Below are 3922 nucleotides of genomic sequence, written 5' to 3'. Positions count from 1 at the left end.
CATGTCACGAGCGTCACTATGTCCAAATATTTCAACACTATAAAAAAGAGGGGATGAGAATAACTTCAGAAATCAGAACGATGACAATTGGCGCAACAGACCATAGGTACGTCCTGATGCCTTTGATATGTGTTAACTACATGACAGTGTGCTACTAAATGTAATACCCAGGTTAGCTGCATGGTCTTCATAGTAAATGGGCGTATTGTGAAGTTTCTCCAGATTACTTGTATTAATCATTTTTTTAGCAATTACCAAACATTTTAATTTTTTAGGATTTTTTGTTTCCGAGCCATTCTCATTTGCCCATTTCTCTATTGTGGAAAGCATTTTGTTACACGTACTGACACAAACATTTATTTCATTATCGAGACTGCTAACATAAATTTGGACGCATATAGATGTACTTCACATTCAGACAAAACAGTAGGTAGATCATTAACATATATTGTAAATAATAAAGGGCCTAACACAGATCCCTGAGGGACTCCCCGCGTAAGTTTCATAAAACTGGAAACATTCGTACCTGAGACTACTGCCTGCAATCGATTTGTAAGATAGGACTTAAAAAAGTTGACTGCAGTGTCTGAAAAATTGAATAGGTTCGTCAATTTTGTGCAGAGTATGTTATGGTTTACGGAGTCAAATGCCTTACTTGGTCAAGAAGTGTTAAGAAAGTAACCCAGTTTTTGTCACGTTGCTGTCGTTTATTGTTAATGTGTGTTTGTGTGTGTGTTTTGGTATGCATACGGTACATAAACCGTCTATAAATGTAAGATTTATAATATAGAATTGTTTATTATGCTTATAGTTCAAATACAGTTAGAGATTACATGATTTAGAAAATAGTTCAACTTGATTAATTGTTCTTATAACTCCCGTACAACTTTCCGCTGCTGCTTCCAAAAACCGACTCTGACTATCGACTTCTTCCTATCGCCTTCCGCTATCGCCTTCTACCTTATATCGGTACATCTTACCGATAGTATCTTAAGATTAATGTCATGTCTTATCCGCTTGATACCCTTACTCTTTACATTCGGCCCTCCTGCTCATCTTCATCTGTCCCAGATGATAATATCTCATCGTTTTCGGATATAAAACGCCATAGCTTCATGTTGTCACTACTCGTTGCTGTGATGTTCGGCCCTTCAACGTTTGCCACCTTTCTGACGTCATAGCGACCGTTACGTTTTACATTGGTGACTTCATATGGGCCTAGAAACTCGCTGGCCAACTTGCGACCTGCGACGAACTGCGTCCTCTTGATTGCCACCATATCTCCCACTCTGTAGCCGTGCTCAGCTCGACGTTTTTTATCGTAATTGCGCTTGTAGACCTCTTGTGCCTGCTCGATGTTGTGTCTCGCTTGGTTACGCAGCTCTTGGCGCTCGTTGTTAAACTGCGTAACAAACTCCTCGTTGAGTACCTCCAATAGTCGACCCTCAGCTTGGCTATGCATCTTAGTCCCAAACATGACCTCGAATGGCGACGACTTCAATGTTGAATGGATATGCGAATTAATCGCCATCTGGACCTGTGGCACATACTTGTACCACTTCGAAGACTCCTGAACCGACAACTTAGCGATTATGCCCAAAATTGAACGGTTCACCCGTTCAATCTGTCCGTTGCCTCTCGCCACACCTGTCGTTGTCCACACATGTTCGACTTTATTCTCGTTGAGAAACTCGCTAAATGCGTTGGATGTAAACGCTGCTTCTCTATCGCTGACTATGCGTTTGGGAAAGCCAAACACAAATGACCAATCTGTCAGCCTCTTCACAACTTCTTCGTATCCCGTTGACTTGGTTGGAAACAGCCAGACGAACTTGGAGAATGCATCCACTGCAGCAAAAATGTATTTATATTGCTTGGCTGTCGCATCCATTGGGCCCAAATGATCAACGTGCAGTGTGTGTAGTGGCGTGTCACCCTTGTCAATACAATGAAGATAGCCCTCCTGCTTGCCCAATTTTTTACTGAAAATGATACAACTGATACAATTAGCAATAACATTTGCAACTTTCCTTTCAAGATGCGGGATCCAGTATTGCTGCTGAATTGAGTGCATCGTCTTCGCTGTGGAGAAATGACCAACTTCGTGCGATCCTTGAATGATTTCTCTTTCCATCAGCTTTGGGACAACCAATACGTCATTGCCATTCACAACTTTGAAGAGAAGACCTCCTTTTAGCTTGTAGTCTTGGTATGGGTGCTGCTTCAGGATCTCTACTGTGACCTTTATGAAATCGTCATTCTGCTGCGCCTTCTTTATCCGAGCTGTCAACTCCGTTGTCACAACCATGCAAGTTTGTGGAAAACGGCTGAGACAGTCTACATGTCTCATTCTGTCCCCAGGGCGATGTACTGCTTTAAATGTGAAGTCCTCCATATACAGGATCCACTGGGAAACTTCTCTCGGTATGTCTGCTTTGGTTATTGTCTGCTTAAACGCTACACAATCAGTAGCAAGATCAAATTTGATCCCCAACAGGTAGTGACGAAACTTCTTGAGTGCGAGGTATGCTGCTTTGACCTCCAAATAGTAGCTGTGACGTTTGGATTCAGCTTCTGTAGTCTTTTTACTCCAGTAGTAGACGGGATGGAAACTGCCATCAAACTGCTGCAACAATACAGCTCCGAAACCTTCCTTGGACGCATCCGTGTGGAGTTCCGTTGGCGCTTCTCGTGAGTAGATATGTAATACAGGTTCAATTACAAGAAGCTTCTTTAAGGTGTTTAGCGACTGCTGTTCTGCTTCGCCAATGTTGAAAACTGCTTCTTTCCTGAGTAGATTCGTTAGCGGCCGTGCAACTTGTGCGTACCCAGGAATGAACTTTCTAAAAAAGCCTGTGAGTCCCAGAAACGCTTGAACTGCTTTGATATCCTTCGGCGTAGCAAACCGACTAACTGCTGCTGTCTTCTCTTTGCCGGGCCAGATTTTCCCGTCCTCAATAATATGGCCAAGAAAGTTAATGCGGGGCTGCATGAAGCTACATTTCTTCCACTTGATCTTTAGGCCAAATTGCGCAGCTGTATTTAGAACCAATTTCGTTTTCTTCATGCAAAGCTCGGGCGACGCGGCGTAAACAATAATGTCGTCCATATAAAGCTGCATAACATCAGAGTTGATTAATTCTTGAAAAATATAGTTTACAAACCGAATAAACGCAGCTGGCGAGTTCTTAAATCCGAAAGGCGCTTTATTAAACTCGAATAATCCCTCTTTTGTGACGAAGGCCGTATACGACTTGCTCTGCTCTTCGATTGGAACATGGAAAAATCCATTTTCAAGGTCCATTATGGTAAACCACTTAGCAGACTCCAGCTTTTCCAAGACTTCCTCCATGATCGGGACTGGGAAACAGTCCATCAATACCATGCTGTTCAACTTCCTGTAGTCTACACAAACTCGAAGTGTACCATCTTTCTTCTTCACGACTACAACTCGGCTTGCCACATTTGAAGATGACTTGCGTACGATTCCTTTCTCGATCCATTCTTCTACTTGCTTCTTCACAGCGCTGGCTTCGTCTGTGGATAAACGACTCGGAGAGTGATGAAACGGCTTGATAACTCTGTCGGGAACTATTTGCAGTTGGATTGGGCACTGCTTCGGAACTTCTGTGGGCATCTGGTAACTGCTCTTTATCATCTGTTCAACGTCTGTGCGATATTGCGGTGGAGCTACAAAGGATGACTTCTTCAGTGACATTATATATAAGAGAATACTTATCTATCGACTTGGGATCTTCGTCCAGCTTCGCAAACGTGTATCCTTTCATATCAGCGACGAAACGAAACTTTTTGATGAAATCGTGTCCCAACAGTGCATCGAAATCAATTTGGTTACTGGGTACGACTAGAAACTTCTGGTTAGTCTGCAACTTATCCACCGTAATCTCTGCATTAAAGTATC

This window comes from Drosophila obscura, unplaced genomic scaffold (assembly GCF_018151105.1).
Source record: "Drosophila obscura isolate BZ-5 IFL unplaced genomic scaffold, ASM1815110v1 contig_188, whole genome shotgun sequence".
Classification (NCBI taxonomy): domain Eukaryota; kingdom Metazoa; phylum Arthropoda; class Insecta; order Diptera; family Drosophilidae; genus Drosophila; species Drosophila obscura.
The sequence above is the reverse complement of the archived record's forward strand: the minus strand, read 5'-3'. Positions refer to the sequence as shown.